Genomic DNA, 19,280 nt, shown 5'->3' with positions numbered 1-19,280 from the left:
AAAAATGCTGCTAACTGTCTAGATCAGGGCTGCCCAATTCCGGTCCTCGAGATCTACTGGCAGGCCAGGTTTTCTGGATATCCGCAATGAATATGCATGAGAGAGATTTGCCTGCACTGCCTTCTTGGTATGCAAATCTCCCTTATGCATGTTCATTGCGGATATCCAGAAAACCTGGCCTGCCAGTAGATCTCAAGGACCGGACTTGGGCAGCCCTGCTCTAGATTATGGGGGGGTCTGAACCCAAATTGGGGGACCCAGGCTCACAAAGATCTTCCCCCTTGTAGCTATATCACTGTTTAGAATGGTCTGTATCAACCCAAACCTATTAGCTAACTTGCCATTTTACTAGGGTTACCAGATTTTACCTAAAAAAAAAAAAAAAGAGGACACGTGGCCCCGCCCCATTCCACCCACAGCTCTGCTTCGTTCCGCCCACAACCCCGGCCCCACACAAACCTCGTCTCTTCGGGGCCGCATCTGGAGGGCAACTGCATATGTGTGGATGTCACATGTGTGATGTCACGCATGGCTGATGCCTTCCAGATGTGGCCCCGATCTCAATGCTTTTCAAAACCCGGACAAAGTTCTGGGTTTTGAAAAGCCATCCGGATGCCTGGACAGACCTCTAAAAAGAAGTAAATCCGAACATCTGGTAATCCTACTTTATACAGACAAGAAGCCAAACCTAAGTCAGAGCAGTGACATTTCTATTAAGTAGCCATTGATCTGTGATTTCTACTCTTTAGTTCAGTGGAGTAAATCTTGAGCAGGCTGTAAGAATAAGGGCCCACATAGGCCCTGGCCCCACCAAATTTTGTACCAGTTTTCCCCTTCTCTTCTCTTACTTACTCTGCATCTCGAAATCCTCTACAGCAGGGGTGCCCACACTTTTTGGGCTTGCGAGCTACTTTTTAAATGACCAAGTCAAAATGATCTACCAACAATAAAATAAAAAAAAACCACAAAGCACACTGTATGCATAGAAAATGTTAATCATCATTCCTATTCCAGGGTTTTTCAAAGAGGTCAAAGCAGATGACTCTAAGCACTATCACCTCAGTAACAACCATACAAAAATAGACAAATATACCCCCCTCCCTTTTTACTAAACCACGATAGCAGTTTTTAAGCGCAGGGAGCTGCGCTGAATGCCCAGCGCTGCTCTCGACACTCATAGGCTCCCTGCGCTAAAAACCTCTATTGCGGTTTAGTAAAAGGGGAACTTAGTGTAAAATATAGACAGCAGATATAAATTCAGACACATTTTGATCACTAAATTTAAAATAAAATTATTTTCCCTACCTTGTCTGGTGATTTCATGAGTCTCTGGCTGCACTTTCTTCTTCTGACTGTGCATACAATCTTTCTTCCCTTCTTTTAGCCTGTATGCTTCTTCTCCTCCAGACCTCATTCCTTCCCCCCAACTTTTCCTTCCTCTTCCCTGCCCTTTCTTTCTCTCTGCCTCCCTTTCATTTTTTTCTGTTTCTCTTCTTTCCTTCTGTCTCCCTGCCTGCCCTTTTTCTTTCTTCCTCCATGCCCTCCCCCAAGCCACTGCCACTGCCATTGCCATCGGGGACCAAGACTCAAACGCCACCAATAACAGGCCCCAAGCTCTCCCTGGTTCGGCCAACCAGCATTCCTCTCCCCGACGTCAATTCTACCGTCGGGAAGAGGAAGGCTGATCAGCCCAAAATCGTGATCAACCTATTGGGGGAAATGCTGCCGGGTCCTGCCTTCGCGGAAACAGAAAGTAGGCAGGACCCGGCAGGAACAAGAACAAATGCTTCACTAACCTGTCTCCCGCATTAGCCCGTAGCGAACGCTTGCTTCAGGGCTCTCAACATGTGCGTGCAGGCTTCCCTTCTCTCCCCCCCTCCCCGGACATAACTTCCGGTTTCGGAGGGAAGAGAAGAGAAGCCTGCACGTACACGTTAGAGCCCGGAGCATAAGTTCGCTAGGGGCTGAAATCTTCAAGCCGTTTTTTTGGGTTTTTTTTTTTAATGTTCAGCAGCGGCAGATGACAGCTGGGCGGACCGCCCAGCTAAAAGGCCCTAGGGAGAACACTGGAGAGGAAGGCTGATCGGCCCGTAGATCAGGACGGCAACACGAGTGCGATCGACTCGAGTTGCCTTCCTGAGCTACTGGTCGATCGCGATCGACGCGTTGGGCACCCCTGCTCTACAGAGCAGGGAGCTTTTTCTTTGCTCCATCTGCTCTGTTTGTCCTCTGCTGGCACAGCATAGCTGCTAAAACCAGGCAGTAACTACTTCCTGTTTTTTTGTGTTATACAGGAAGTAATTGCAGTCTGCTTACAACTTCTGTGTGGTGCAGGTGGCCAGAGCTGACAGAAGACAGACAAAGCATATGAGTGAAGAAACAAAGTTTTTGATCTGCAGTGGATTTAAAGCTGCCAGGCAGGTGGGAGAAGGGGAGCTGATGCTGGGAATGTGAAAAGGGGGTTGGAAGCCAGGGCTAGGAAGGGAGCAGGTAGGAGATGGGAGTTGGGGTTTGGAGATGTGTCTAGGGTTACCATATGGCTACAGAAAAAAGAGAATGGATTGAGACATCCGGCTTTTACTTCTACTGAAAGCAATGGAAGCAAGGAGGACAGATAGTGACATCTGGGCTTTACTTCTATTGAAAGCAATGGAAGTAAAACCTGGATGTCTCAATCCATCCTCCTTTTTCTGGAGCCATATGCTAACTCCATGTGTCAGCCAGAAAGGCTGGGGCTAAGGCTGATGTAAAGCTTGGAATATACAAAAGGGGGGCAAATACGGGCAGATGTTGGGGGCTGGTGCCGAAGGGTGCTCAGATCTACAGACTTGCCAAGTCTCCAGCTTTCAGCAAGACACCCTCTTTTACAAGTATTTTCCCACACTTCTGCGGGTCAGCTGTAATTTCTTTCTGAGTGGCTAATCAGGCGACAGCAGGAGATGATGTTTTATGAAACATTTCCTGCTGCTGCTGGACAGGGAGAGCCACTCTTTTGCCTCTGGCCATCAATCAGCTGTGCCAGAGGCAGAGAAATGGGCGGTGCTGGGTGGAGCAATGTGCAGGGATGAGAGGAGCAATGGGTGAAGAGGGACAAGTTGGGAGCAGGTTGAAAGTAGACCCCAAATCTCCCACTGAGCAGATTGACCCCCTTGGCAGCTCTGGATCTAGCATAGGGATTGGGAACAGAAGAAAGGACAGGAGCTAAGGGATGGGAAAGGGATCTCATACTGGCTTTGCGATAAAAGGGTTGGAGGTTGAGAAGGAGGAAGGTAGGAGAAGGGAGCTGGGTTGGGAGATTGAAGATAGGTCATGTTGTGGGGATGGGGTGGAGTTGGGATGGGACAAGGATGAAAGAACTGATACTTATGTTCTACATGGTTGAGTCACATTATTATGATTACTGCCTGTCTCTGAAGTCTTGGACGCACAGCCAATGAACAAATGCACGTGCCATATGTAGACTACCTGGATATAAAAGGTGTGGAGCAGCACGAGCCATCAATGCAACAGGTTGGTACAGGTCGATCTGCATGCTACTGTAGAGCAACTCACCATCCAAACGAACCAGGGGGCTTCCAGATGTATGTCCAAAATGACTGTGCAGCGAACCCTTTTGTGAATAGGGCTCCGGAGTAGATAGCTGGTGACTGCACCCATGCTCATAAGAGTTCACAAAAAATGGCTGCAATTTGCACAGGAGTACCAACATTGGACTTGCACCAACTGGCAGAGGGTTGTCCTCTCTGATGAGTCATGTTTTGAGCTCCATTGAATAGATGGACGTTGATGTGTCAGGCATGAAACTGCCGAGAACAAACACCCAACAACAATTATTGGATGCACTCAAGCTGGTAGTGGTAGCATTATGGTCTGATGAATGATTTCTTGGTATGGTCTGGGTCCCTTGAAAACTCTGGAAGGCATTCTCATTCGAGATGGTTATCTCTCCATCCTTTCTGATCAAATGCCCTGTACATGTTGACGGTCTTTCCTATGAATGATGGGATCTTTCAACAGGACAATGCAACATGTCATACGCCTCAATTGTTTGCAGAGCACGATCCCCAGACCTTAATCCAATGAAGCACATTTGGGACTACCTCAATCGATATGTTCAACAACTGGATCCACCACCACGCATCCATCAGCAACTGTCGGATGCACTGCAGTCGGCATAACTTCAGATACCTCTAGCAACTACCAAGGATCATATTGAATCACTCCCATGGCATCTGGCTGCTGTCTGTGCTGCCAGAGGCAGTTATGCTGGATATTAACAGGTGGTCATATTAATGTGACTCGACCCTGTATAATGGCAAGTCCTTACCTGGGTGTGTACAATTACATGCACCTTGTGTGCTAAGTGCAAAGAAAAGTAGCACTTCTGTGCATAAATACACCATGGGTTGTTCTATAAGATAACATGTAGGTAACATGTAACTAGAAAGCATAGGATGGGCATATAATGTATAGAAAACTATTATTTATGTGTATCACATGGCACATTTAAGTGTGCCCATTTAGACCTACCATTGACTTGGTGTAAATGGTTGCTCCTATAGTTTGGAATGCCAATGTGGGTTTATGCCTCAGCATCCTGAGGTTATAGGTTTGATCCCTTGTCACTCGCTGTGACCCTGGGCAAGTTACTTAATCCTCTGTTGCCCCAGGTACTGTAGGTAGATTGTGAGCCCACTGGGACAAATAGGGGAAAAATATTTAGAGTACCTGAATGTAAAAACCTCCTTGATGATATTGCAAAGGGCAGTATATTAGTAGCTTAATAAAGAAACATATTCTGTAATGAAATCGAGTTATACAGATGCAATTACAGAATAGGTGCTCCCTGTGTAGCACTGAGGCACCTAAATGGAGATGCCCTGTTGTATAATAGTTCCCTATATCATGCACATAAAACTATGTTTAAATCAGGGTGGGAGCTGGGGACAGAGTCGGGGGCAGAGCTTGTCCCCCTGCCAAGTAAGAAGAAATTTTTGTTCCTGTGACAAATGAAGAGCAATGCAGAGATGCTTAAACATATCTGAGCCATGTAATTAAAGAGAAAGAAAGATAACGTGAGAGAGTAAAATAGAGAAAAGTTAAAATGGGAAGAAAAAAGTTAGGATTAGAATGATGTGTTAAAAAAAGAACCTGCACCAAAAATAATAGGTGACAGAAGAGAAAATAAGGAACTGGAGAAGATACAGGATGGAGAAAGGAAAGGAATTATTTTAAATTTGACATTAGATCCCTAGTATGTGAAAGAAGCTGTGGAAAAACAGGGAAGCATGGCGAGGACTGGCCTACAGAGTATGCAAGGGTCGGATAAAACTGAATGGATAGCAGTAGTAATACAGTGCTCCCCCAGTCATTCGCGGTCGGCGATTTTCAGTCCTAGTCATTCACGGTATTTTCCGACTGCGAATGACCGGGCAGGAGAGGGCAGCCGGAGCGCCGGCGAGTGAAGGAAATCACTCGCGGTATGCTCCGACCGCCTCTTCCTGCACTAAAGTCGGGCCTCAACAATCAGAAGCTACTTTGACACGCAGCTCCTGATTGGTGAGGCCAGACTTTAGTACAGGAAGAGGTGGTCGGAGCATACCACGAGTGATTTCCTTCACTCGACGGCGCTCCGGCTGCCCTCTCCTGTCTCCCCCGCTAAAAACCGTATTTGTGGTTTTTCAACATTCGCGGGGGTTTCTGGAACCGTGAATATTGGGGGAGTACTGTAGTATGTGTCAAATTAGGATAAATCCAGTGCAGATCGTAACCTGTTCACTGTATGTTACGTATGTTTATCCTGTAACCCGTTCTGAGCTCTTTGGGAAAAACGGGATAGAGAACAAATTAATTAAATAAAAGGAAGAAAATGAACCTGGACAGAAGGAATGAAAGAGAAATAGAATAAATGATTTATGGATCCAGGCAGAAATAGAAAGTTTACACAGAGACTAACGAAGAAAAGCAAAAAAAGAAAGAAACACGAGAACTTGAAAAATGAAAAGACAGGAGGAAACAAAACATAACAGACAAAGGGTAGAGCAACAAAGAAGTACAAAAAAAATTGGAAATGGTTTTATGCTTTCAGTTAGGATTGAATGTTTTTTTCTTTCCATTCTATGTCAGTTCATGCTGACCTCTTGGAAGCAAAGCAGACTTTTCTCTTTTTGATTTTTAGTCAGCTTTGCTCCTCTGCATTCACCAAAGGTCTCCTCATTCTCCCTTCCTTCTCCTCCTTACGCATTTTATCCAGCTCCTTCGTGTTGTTTCATCCCCGAGTCTATCATTTGATGTTAGTCTCACAATATGCCTACGAGCAAGTAGTTGAATCATTGAGAGTGCAAGTACTTGCACTCTCAATGATTCATGACCATTTTTACATCACCTCCTAACATTTGGCTTTGTGCTGGTGACTGATATTTCAGACGGTTATTATGAACAGATATTCCCTTTTACTAACCACTAACCACCATGAAGCAAATAACCAGTTTTGCTTTAGAGTTCACTTTCTTTGGGTTTCCAGCGAGCGCTCCAAAGGGACACGGCAGTCTGCAGCTGCAGGAACCAAACGATGTTAGTCACAATTTTGTTTCATTATCAGACAACAACACAGATGCCATGTGATCTGGTTTTCAGGAAACAAAACAATACTCATAATTTATCTCTACAATTAGTTTCTAAATTAAGCCTGTAATTTAATTGGTTCAAGAAGCATTTTCCTGCAAATGAAACGGTGCAAGATTTTTTACATAATCATAAAACTCTTGGGAGAAAGGACATTTGAGCTCTCAGTAGTCTATGCGCAAAACTTCACTAGACTAATCACATATTGAGTTCATAGATGAGGTGTGATTAAAAAAAAAATACAGTGAAGGCTGCTGTCAAGCATCATCCGATGGAAAGGCAGGGATCTTCAATACTGGAAGTGGTGCATCAAACCTTAGTAACAGTGTGTGACAAGGTTGGAGAAGTGATCAACTGTTGGGGCTTGGCATCCCCACCTGCCATGAAAGCAGAGGCTATGCTATTGCATTATAGAGTACTACTGTAGTGTAATCAGATATATGCTCACATATGTGTTACGTGGAGGGGCATTATCAATAGGTCGTCTAAGTCCGAGGTTGGACGTTTTGGGCATGATGTCCACAAATCCAGTAGAAAAAATGTCCATTTTCAAAGTTTCCAGACCTATGTAGATCTTTTTTGGGCCTTTGGACGTCTACCTTTTTTGGACATTTTCAGAAATAAAAACTTCCATCTGAAAAATGCACAAAAGCAAGTCTTGTAAATGTACCCAACTACCTTGTCTGATATTGGCAGGGGAATCTCCATCAGCTGAGCCAGTTTCGTGGATTCCTGCCAGCTAAGCTGATGGGGATTCCCCCTGCCAGGATCAGCTGAAGCCCCACACCCTTCCCCCTGATATCCCCGGTCCCCCCCTTAACATCCCTCTCTCTTCCCTCAACATTCCTGGATCCCCCACCCCACTTCACCTGACACCCCTGACATGAGGCAACACCCCCCACATTACCTGGCACCACCTGACATGAGGCAAAGCCCCACCCCCACATCACCTGACACAACCAACATCAGGCACCCCTGAATGGCACTGCTCTGATTGGCTCAAAATGGCAGGAGTCCCCAAAACTGGCTCATCTGATAAGGATTTCTCTGCCACAATCAGCTGGTAGCAAGCCCTCAATGTGTTGTTTCCTCCCCCTCAACTCTGGGTGGTGGGAAGGGGTCGTGATCATGGGGGGAGTAAGGGGGTCATGCTTTAAACCCTCCAGTGATTATCTTGTCAGTTTGGTCACCTTTAGGGCACTTAGACCTGTTTTACTTTGGTCTAAGTCCCAGCATTAAATTCCGCCTAGGATGTCCTGGAAAAACTTTGGTTATTGCTTCAGGCCGTCCATGTGGAAGCCCGCCCGATTCCCGCCCATAACACACCTCCCAACACACTCCTTTGAGCTCTGGATGCACAGCAGCTTAGAAGTGCTGCTGAACCTCCAGAAAGTTTGTTTTGATTATCGCCATTTGGACATTCCTGCTGTTAGGACCTCCAAGTGCTGACTTAGGCAGGTTTTTGGACGTTTTAAAGTTTGGATTATGCCCCTCATAACATAAATGCTCTCATCTTGATTGTTGGAAAACTCATTTAATTTATAGTATTCTATAATTTATATGCGTATTTGTGTGCTCCACCCATGCTCTGCTCAACCTCCATCCATGTATATGTTCACCTTTAAACGACATGCGATTGTATTTAGGCACATCTTATGGAAGAATGCATATCTGGAATACTGACATTTATACACATACACACATATAGTATATGCCGGTATTCTGATTATTTGTGGTGTTTCTAGTACCTACATTTGTTGGCATTTTCTTTATAAAACTGCCTCTAAATGGGGAAAAAACGCCCTCTCAGTAGCTCATAATTAAGGGATCCTTTTATTAAGGTGCGCTAACCGATTTAGCGCATGCTAAAGATTAGCGCGCCCTAAATGCTAAGGCATCCATTATATTCTATGGGCGCCTTAGCATTTAGTGCTCCTTTTACTAAGCTGTGATAGCGTTTCTAGCGCACGCAGGATTTTAGCGCGCGCTACGTGGCTAGAACTAATGCCAGCTCAATGCTGGCGTTAAGGTCTAGCGCGTGCGCTAAAACCGCTGTCGCAGCTTAGTAAAAGGAGCCCTTAGTGCACGCTCATCATTAGTGTGCACTAAATCGGTTAGCACGCCTTAATAAAAGGACCCCTAAATGATATAATTCTATTCCGCTTAGGGCTCCTTTTACTAAGGTGCGTTAGGGCATTAACGCGTGGAATAGCACGCGCTGAATTGCCGCACGCGCTAGACCTTAACACCAGATCTTAACACTAGACCTTAATGCATTGAGCTGGCGTTAGTTTAAGCCATGTAGCGTGCGGTGTAGCACGCAGTAATATCCTGCGTGCATTAAAAACGCTAGCGCACCTTAGTAAAAGGAGCCCTTAAAGAATGTTGTGCCATTTGCAGTGTTTATTACTTTGAAAGAAACAGGCACTGTTAATAGCATTATTTATAGCTAAGCCAAAAAGGGACAGTTTTCAGGTCTGAAAACTGTCTTGATTTTCATTTCCTGTAGTAAAACAGGTTTTAATATCCTGCTATCTTTTTTTTTTTTTTTTTTATTTCAGCTAGATCAAATGGCCTTTTCTCAAACTCAGTTATAGCCTCTCTTACTTTTCAAGTATAATATTCATTATTTATAAAGGTGACTTTCAAAGTACATTTTCTCTAGAACCACAGTTTAAAATCTGTCTCCACTTCTCTGATGCTTGTTTTCTAATGAAAGATCGATACTAAACAAAACCACAGACGCAGCAATAAACAGAGCTAATCTTATTATTCCTTGAGTAGGGAATTCAAGGAGCCATGTTAGTCATGCAGAAAACAGAATTTTACTAAGATGCAAAAGAAGGACGGCATATATGCAACAAGCTAGGGATGGAAGAGAACAGACACATTCTTTAAAAATCATGTCTTGGGAAGGAACGACAGGGACAAAGGGATCCTTTTACTAAAGTGTGCTAAAATGTTCAGTTAATGCATTTTAACATGGAGTTTTGTGATATCTGCATATTTTACATGGCAGGTTGTTTTTTTTTTCAGGTCATGAACTAATGTCCCCTTAGCACATGTTATCTGCTGAGCGTTAATGCGAGAGCTCTTATTGCTTCTTATTTAGGTAAGTGCTCCTGCGTTATTTATTTATTGAAATTTATTAACCGCCTTTATGAAGAGATTCATCCAAGGCGGTGTACAGCAGGTATAACTCAACATAAAAAACTTACAAGTTTGTTAACAGCATAACAGTAGTAAAAAGACCAAATATAAACATAAATACAATGAATGAGGTAAAATCAAAAAAAGTAAATTGAAACTTAATAAAAGTTCCAAAAATATACAGTCAGTGCATATTAATCATAAAGCGCTAGCCAGCTACCACTTCCATACCCACTCTTCGTCCATGCCATGCCCCCTTCAATGGTTGAATGAGTATAAATTGGGACAATATTGCAAAACACTTTTAACAGCATAGACACCTTATATAAGAAGCTTGGAGAGGCTAAGCCTTCCCTGCTCTAAGCACTAACTTCCCCTCCCTGCCTGAGTCCAAAGTAGGAAGAAGAAATAGAAAGGGTGATCTTCCCTTCCCTTCCTTGCTTTTGTCTCCCCAACTCCAGAGGCTGCAAAGAAAATTAAATAATGTACAGGGCCAGAGGCCTGTGCTTGCTGCTACCAACTTTGCTTGTTTCTCTTCTTCTCCACCCTTCCCTGTGATGTAACTTCCTGTTTCAGGGAGGGAGGAAGAGGAGGAGGGAGACAAGTAGAGAGAGCCAACAGTGTTGCACACAGGGTTCTGGCTCCTTGCATGATTTAATTTTACATTTATTAAAACATTTGTTATACCACATTTCTAAAAATGATCAAAGTGGTATACAGCCTCCAGAGTTGGGGAGATAGCAGCAGGGAAGGGGAGATCACCTTTCATATTTGTTCTTCCTGCTATGGAATCAGGCAGACAATGGACCGACAGTGGAGGGAGAGAAAGAGATGGGGCAATTATGGGGTGAGGAGATGAGATGGGAGGATGGTGAGAAATGGGACTCCTGGGAGGAAAGAGAGAGGACTATGAATGTGGGGGGGGGGGGGGGGGGAAGAAAGAGAGGGACAATGCTCTCCAAGGATTTTAACTTGGATTACAGCACCCCACATCACCACACACCAGCCCCATCACAGCCCCACTCCACTTTAGTCTCCCCAAACATCTGAGGGCTAGATGCACAAAACGGTCCGATTGTGTATTGATGGTCGCTAAATCAGTTTGAGTGGTTTAGCGACCAACGGAATTTGCCGACCCAATGCTGAAAACAGCTCACCGCGTGGTTTTTCATGCGGTCGTACATTCTCTGATTCTGGCATGCAAATTAATATTAAAACTAGCTATCCGATCGATGGCCTAACATTGCATGCCAGAATTGGATCAGTACTACCAAACTGAAAAAAACGACGTTTGCCTGTTTTTTTTTTCTTTTTTTTTTCTATGGGCACAGGTATTATATGTGTGTAACACACACACAATATCTGTCCCATAAAAAAAATGCACATAATCTGTGCCATAAAAAAAGTAAAAAAAAAACAACAGCTGAGTAGAAGGAGGCTGCTTTGGGGCTTCTCTTGCTGCTCAGCTTTTAGGGTTTCCCAAACTGGCTTTGTGCATGTGTGCTGTGTGCATGTGTGCTGTGTGCATGTGTGCATGTGTGCTGTGTGAGATGGTTTCTAAGCAAGCGATTGGATGGGATTATGATTGCCTGCTGCAAAACTCATTTGCATGGGCAGCCATTTGAACATCAATCACTGTTTAGAAATCAGCCAAAAAATTGGCTAATAGTGACTTGCAAGGTCTTAACGACTGTGTTTTGTGTATCTAGCTCTGAGTCACCAACTGTCTATGATTTAGTAAAATGAAAACAGTTCTTAGGGGACAGGTATCTGAATTCATAATACCATTTGGGAAGTATATCACAGGTGAAGAATCTTGGACTACTGCTAGATTCATCACTTACTTTGATACAGCAAATTTAAACAACCTTTAAGAACTGTTTCTATCATCTGTGGCAAATTCAAAATCTCTCTCTATATAGCACAAAGACAAGTCTTATCACAGTGATCCATCCCTTGATAACATCAAAATCCTGGATCTTCTAGGCCAGTGTTTTTCAACCTTTTTATACTCGTGGACCGGCAGAAATAAAATAATTATTTTGTGGACTAAAATTTAAAAAACCCGTTTCCGCCCCATCTCCGCGAGCTTGGTCACCTCAGTAACTATAGAAAAATAGACAAATATAGTGCAAAATATAGACAGCAGATATAAATTCTCAAAACTGACATGTTTTGATCACTAAATTGAAAATAAAATCATTTTTCCTACCTTTGCTGTCTGGTGATTTCATGAGTCTCTGGTTGCGTTTCCTTCTGTCTGTGTATCCTTTCATTTCTTTCTTTCTGCACTCATGCCCAACAATTCTATTCCCTCCCTCTTTCCTTCCCATATCTTTAGTGCCCCCAGTGCCTCCTTCCCAAGTCCTTAGTGCCCCTTCCTATGTCTTTAGTGCCCCCAGTGCCTCCTTCCCATGCCTTTAGTGCCCCAGTGCCTCCTTCCCATGTCCTTAGTGCCCCCAATGCCTCATTTCCATGTCCATAGTGCCCCCGTGCCTCCTTCCCATGTCCTTAGTGCCCCTTCCTATGTCTTTAGTGCCCCCAGTGCCTCCTTCCCATGTCTTTAGTGCCCCCGTGCCTGCTTCCCATGTCCTTAGTGCCCCTTCCTGTCTTTAGTGCCCCTAGTGCCTCCTTCCCATGTCTTTAGTGCCCCCAGTGCCTCCTTCCCATGTCCTTAGTGCCCCTTCCTTTCTTTAGTGCCCCCAGTGCCTCCTTCCTATGTTCCTCTCACTGCCTTCCACACTTTGTCTCACCCCCATCCCTGAAGCCAGCCTGTCTGCCTGTCTACCTCTCTCCCTCCCTCCCTGGCCAAAGCCAGTCTGCTTGCCTGACTACCTCCTTCCCTCCTTGCCGGCAAAAAAAAGCCTCCCTCCCTCCTTTCCCCTGCTCTTACCGCCCTGCTGCTGCTGCTGCTGCTAAATCCGACAGGAAATCTTCTTTCCGACATCAATTCTGATGTTCTGGGCCAGCCAGGCAGCGATTGGCTGGCCCAGAACGTCCTCTCTGATGTCAGAAAGAAGATTTCCTGTCGTGTTTAGCAGGAGCAGCAGCAATCTTGCCGGCCTTCCATGGACCGGCCGAAATTTCCTGCGGACTGGCACCGGTCGCGGACTGGCAGTTGAAGAATAGTGTTCTAGGCTACTGCAACATCCTCTATCTCCCCTGCCCCACAATCATGATAAAACTACTACAAACAGTACAAAACACAGCTCTGAGACTTATCTAGTCACTGAGGAAACACGACCACATCACAGTGGCTTACCTCAATTCACACTGGCTCCCAATACAAGCAAGAATATTATTCAAATTCTACTGTCTACTATTTAAGACCATAAACGGAGACTGCCCAGCCTACTTGAACAACCGACTAATCCAAACAACCACAACCAGACATAGGAGAACCCACACTCCATTCATGTACCCTCCAATCAGAAAAGACAAATGAAAAAAATGTACGATGGCCTCCTAGCCAAGCAGCAAAACTAGACCACCAACTCTCTAATTTACTGATCATGAACCCAGACTGCAAAACCTTCAGAAAAGAAATAAAAACCCTGCTATTCAAGAAATCCTGAAAGACAAACTAACACAGCAAGAATCATCTCAATCTCCAATAGCAACCCGCTCCACGGGAAATGTCCAAATAACTCCTTATGCAATCTGCCTTGAACCGCAAGGTAATGACGGAATAGAAATCACTAATGTAATATAATGTAATATATCTGTAAACAAGAAAAAGAAGAACCAGTTTTCACAGTCCAAAATGGGGAGGAAACAACAATGAAGCTGATGACAGGACAGAACCTTGGCAAAATCAAAAATGGCCTCTTGTTCTGAATTCACAAAGCTTTATTGAATTGTAAAACTTGACACTGGCCTATGTTTCAGCTGAATGGCCTTCCTCAGGAGTCTGAACAATCCTGAAAAACTACATAGTTTTTCTGGAATATATCCTTGCAGATCTATTGAGAACTTCTACTCAGTCTCAGTAGAATATATCCTTGCTGATTAGCTTTCAAAACAAATGTCACTGTTTACAACAATCTGGTAATCAAAAATGATAGCCACCAACCTGAAATAGGTTTAAAACACTGTCCAAATGGTGGTATTCTTATATGTCTCTACAAATATATCAAAGACATTTCTCTAGAAAAAATAATATTATCTTTATTAATTTACTGATCTAGCACTCTCAGAATACTGCAAGGGAAATTAAAAGACTTCTATCCCCTGCAGGCTTCCTGGAACGAAAGGGCTGGAGCAAAACATCCATGTTGCTCTAGAGCAGGAGTGTCAAAGTCCCTCCTCGAGGGCCGCAATCCAGTCAGGTTTTCAGGATTTCCCCAATGAATATGCATGAGATCTATTAGCATACAATGAAATTAGTGCATGCAAATAGATCTCATGCATATTTATTGGGGAAATCCTGATATCCCGACTGGATTGCAGCCCTCGAGGAGGGACTTTGACACCCCTGCTCTAGAGTCTGAAAAGAAGTGATGGAACTGTGTTCCAGGCTAATCTCCCAGAAATTAAGCCCTGTTAATGCCTTAAACTAGCCCTGGTGTTGATAACTTTCAAGGAATTATGTAGTTGGTGAAGTTCACTGCAAGTTGTATTATTCTGTTTACATAATAATGATCAGGTTTGCATGCATTTGCATTCAAGGCAGTTTATTTTTTTAATACACACAGGGGCCTGATGTTTGCATAGTGTGTTAATTAACGTGTTAGTTGGTCTTTCAGTTGGCTGGAAACTGGAATGTCTAGCCTCAAATCTTATGGCAGCTCTTTGTAGTCTTGGGCAAGTCACTTAATCCTCCATGCCTTAGTGTATGTGTGTGTGTGTGTGTGTGTGTGTGGGGGGGGTGTTGGGGAGTTGGTCCCTCATTGTTAACTCTGACTCGAGGGCATTTATGGATCTTCAGCATGTCTAAGGCCCTAAAAAGCTTTTGTAAAGAGGTCACCTAAAATCTTGAGTCCTCGGGTGATGGAGAAATACCTACTATATTCAGTGGTGTACCTAGCATATGTGACACCCGAGGCCCATCATTTTATGGCACCCCCCCATCTGTACAAAAAACATGATTTTTAGTAACAAGCCACATGTCACACATGAATACCTAGGAAAAGGCAGCATCTTGCATACTACAGTGAGCAGTACAACATCAATACACTCATTGTAAAACTGAACAAGCCAGACTAGTACAAATCAATCCTACACCATCAATCCTAACAGAAAACCATGACTTTCGAACACACAGAACACAGAAAACACCTTCGTCTAGTATGGAATATGTAATCACAAACTAACCCCTCCCCCTTATACAAAACTATAGTGCAGTTTTTAGCCACAGTGGTAATAGCTCAGACGCTCATAGAATTCTGAGCATCAGAGCTGTTACCACCATGGCCGGTGCTAAAAAACACTGTACAGTTTTGTATAAGGGGGGATAAAATAGAAATACGTAGACAAAGGTTAAACTGAACCACTAAGAAGCTAGACTCTGCACACAATGCAACACCATAGAAACACTGACGCATGTCTTCTAAAGCAAAATTAAGAAAAATAATTTCTACCCTTGCCTTCTCTGGTTTCTGCTTTCCTCATCTTCTTGTCACTCTCTTCCTTTCATCCACTGTCTGCACTCTCTCTCTCCATCTACCCCTCTTCCATCAGCATCTGCCCCTTGTCTCTCCCTTCCTTCCACTTCCATCAGCATCTGCCCCCTTTCTTTTCCTCCAACCCAATTCCATCCAGTATCCTTCCCCCTTATGTCTCTCTCCCCTTTCCCTGCACACCACCCTTCCATTCCAGTACCCTGCTCCATATTAAAAATCTTTGCACTGCATTAGGGTGATAAAGTCTGCATTGTATTTGCTACTCTAGAGTTTCTCTTCCAAATCAAAAGTTCTCTTGCCTTCAATCTCATCATCCTTTCTCTCTCCCTCCATCCCAATGCCATGGAGCAAGGTCCATGATGACTGCAGCTGCCGGCTCTGCTCCAAAAGAAGTAAGTGACGTTGGAGGGGGTGGACCGGCAGACGCGGGGAGTTGCTGAAAGGTAATGCGATGTCTTAGGCTGCCAGTCCACCCCCCTCCGACATCACTTTTTCTGGAGCAAAGCCAGCAGACTTAGTCATTGCAGGACCTTCCTGCACCTCAGCATGGCTGCCAATCCACCCCCTCTGACATCAGTTGTTCCGGAGCAGAGCTGACAGACACAGTCATCGTGGGACCTAGCTGCACCTCCCCACGGCTGCTGACTCTGCTCCGGAACAAGTACGTCGGAGGGGGTAGACCGGCAACCGCACTGATGTGCAGGTCCCGTGGTAGAGTAGGGTGGGAGGTTCCGGACCCGGCCTACTGTGCACCCGGGGCAGACCTCCCCCCCCGTCCCGCCCTTGGTACACCTTACTATACTTAAATGTAATCTTCTCTGAGCTGCCAATAAAAAGCATGTGCTAAATATAAATAAAGAAAAAAAGAGATTTATTGTTATGAGCAAAAGAGCACACTACAGTTTGTTTCCTGTTTACAACTAATTGTATATAAAAGATGAAAGATTTGGAGGCTCATTCTCAAAGCACATAGAGGTCCTTTTACTAAGGTGCGCTAGCGTTTTTAGCACGCGCTGCAGTTAAGCGCACGCTAACCCCCGCGCTACATGGAAAAACTAATGCCAGCTCAATGGAGGCGTTAGCGTCTAGCGCGCATGCTAAAACCGCTAGTGCAGCTTAGTAAAAGGAGCCCATAAGACTCATAAAGTTCCATACATTACTATGGAATTTTGTAAATTTAAGTGCTCTGAAAGGGTGACTTTTGCAAAGCCATGGTAGTGGTTCTCCAGCTGCAAATGCACCAAAGCCCATAGGAATTGAATGAGCTTCAGTACATTTGCCATGGAAGACCTGCTATTGTAGCTTTGTAAAAGGGACCCAAAATGAGCACCATAAAGTCACTTCTCTAGTTTGATACATCCTTACTGTTATGATAAATGGCCACCAAAATAGTTGAAAACAATGTACAATTTTAAAAAACACAAAACCCCACACATAATTCTAAAATTAACAAAGGTGGTGACAGAAATACTTAACAAATGATCATGGTTTGTTTCTAAATTATTTTAATTTATTTGCAAAATCTTCTATAAGAAGTCTCATAATCAGTCCAAATATATGTTTTGCATATAAATAACGTAATAGTTCATAGTTCCTCTTTATTTGATATACCACACATCGACACAAATAGTTCAGCACTTCACAAAAGAATACAGTAGATTCTGGGGAGCCAGACGTAAAGAGGCCTAGTTACAATGCGCAAAAAAGGAAGCATATCATTTAATAATTGAGATAGAATAGGGAGGGGGGGGGGGAGGCGAGGAAGACAGAAATAACATTAGAACTGCAAGAAGAAGGGGTGCAGAAAGTGGGAATGGAGGTCCCCTGGAAATGAGGCCAAGGATTAGAAGTGGAGGGTTCACAGAAGGTTGGTTTACAACACCTATTTCAAAGTTTTTTTTTTAGGATTCTGCCAACTAGTTGCTGGAAGCAGGATACGGGGCTAGAAAGACCATCAGTCTGCCCCAGTATTTTATTTATTTATTTAGTCGAATTTCTAGCTCATCCTCCCAGAAGAGCCCAGAACAGGTTACAAGTTTATATACACAGTAGAAGGTTATCAACAAGATCACAACTTCATTAACAGTGGAATCTGGATAGGCCCGCTCCCTGAATACCCCCATTAACCTGTGCCCCACCATCCCTTATGTTCTATACAAACACACAAACTATAGTTATGGTAAAAATTAGCCGCAGCTCTGTTTATTGTAAGTTACACATTAAATATATAACAGCATAATAACATCATAACATTTCCCGAGCTACCTTAAACAAAGTTATGGCCCCCGACCCCGCCATGCTAGCAAGGATCCCATTCTCCAGGGTCACCTGACCCACCAGGCATGGCTCCCAGCCGGCCCACCGCTCATCCCCTGATGAGCCCAGCAGCCAGTAGCTCGGGATACCACACCCCGAGACACCGCTACCCAGCCCTGCTATCCGTGACCCCAAGGACGGGCGGGTGGGAAAAGCCGCCTTGGAGGACCAGGTAAGCCCTGAGTCCTCCCAAACCCTGGCTTTTAAAAAAAGCCCCTCCTGATGCCCTGCTCAGCCACGGCCGCAAATGGCAGGTCTTCCCCATGGTGGAAAAGACCCGCCAGCCTATCCCCTGCCTCCTAACCGCCCCAGACGGCCCCACGACTGTGATGGGCTACCAATGCGGGCCTCCCAGCTCCGCGTTAGGTTCACCCATTGAGACGGGCTCTCGGGCTACCTAAAACGGCCTAAAACAGAACAACTAATCAAAAGGATGAAGAGCAGTAGTAGAAATTCCTATGTACATGTTTTAGGTACTGGGAACAGGAACATGGCAAATGATGGGCAACAAGGATGCAAATTCACAAATAAGATATTCAGAACAGCAGATTAAAGGGAAAAACAGTAGCAGAGGGATAATTCTTATGAACTGTATGAAGGAATGAATACAAGATTTGGGGGCTGAGCAAGGCAACTGATAGGCCCTATAAGTAAAGCAGCTAGAATTACAATACATTTGAAGTAAAGGACAGATTTTGGCATTTGTGGTTTGGGTACATGGGTAGTAGGGAGATCTTGCTTAGTTTTGCACCGAGTGTGCACCTTGAGCCTTAGTTTTGCCTGTAAGTCAGTGTGGAAGAATAATTTTGCTGAGGTAGAAATAGAGGTTAGGGGCATGTTTGCAAGAGTCAGGTAAAAAGGTGGGTATGGCTATTCTTATGTTCAGAGGCAAATTGCTTGATTAAAGTAATATGTTTGTAGGGACTCATCACTGACACACACTTGGTATTCATTAACGAGGTTTAAAATATAACACCCTTAGAACATAAATAAATGAAAAACACTTTTCTTTCCAAAATCAAATGAATGAGAGATTCATTTGAGAGAGTTTTGGGTTTCTTTTTCTCAGTCTTTAGCTGGTTACAAGAAAAGAAAAAGGGGGGCGTATAAAGTAAAATTTGGAATCACTTACCAGGTTCTGAGATCAAGAGCTCTGATGTTGACTCATACGTAGCGTATCTTGTGCAAAGCACTGGAGTCTGTGAAGCCGCACACAAAATGAGAAATGCCGATGAAAAGAAAAAAAACACAGCCTTAAATAGAAGACTAGATTGCTATCAGTATCTGACTATCTTTAAAGAGAGAAAAGAACATTAATTTTCCCATGTAGGGTGAATTATTAGGGTGAACTGAATTATTTGCACTTAGAAAACTTTGTTCACAATAAAAGTCTTCATTTGTTACTAAAGAGATTAGATTACAGCTATAGAATCCCCTGGTGTAGGACATTCAGACAATTTAAATCTTTGTCGAACCATCTGGTAAAAGGAGGACCCTCGTTTATAATTCCAGCAAAGATTTGCAACTATTCTTGTAAGTTATCCAAATCTGGAAGCAGCCGATGATGTA

General features: G+C 44.0%; 1 protein-coding gene across 1 annotated transcript in view; it reads right to left on the bottom strand.

Moving 5' to 3' along the window:
• The window catches only part of GPR174 (G protein-coupled receptor 174), a 43,368-nt gene extending 24,405 nt beyond the window's left edge, over window positions 1-18,963 (bottom strand). The window contains exon 1 of the mRNA XM_033946597.1: window positions 18,844-18,963. The gene's annotated coding sequence lies outside the window, so the exon portion shown is untranslated. The remainder of the gene's footprint in view (window positions 1-18,843) is intronic.
• Window positions 18,964-19,280: the final 317 nt, after the last annotated feature.

Source organism: Geotrypetes seraphini, chromosome 5, assembly GCF_902459505.1.
Source record: "Geotrypetes seraphini chromosome 5, aGeoSer1.1, whole genome shotgun sequence".
NCBI classification, from domain to species: Eukaryota; Metazoa; Chordata; class Amphibia; order Gymnophiona; family Dermophiidae; genus Geotrypetes; species Geotrypetes seraphini.
The sequence above is the reverse complement of the archived record's forward strand: the minus strand, read 5'-3'. Positions and strand labels throughout refer to the sequence as shown.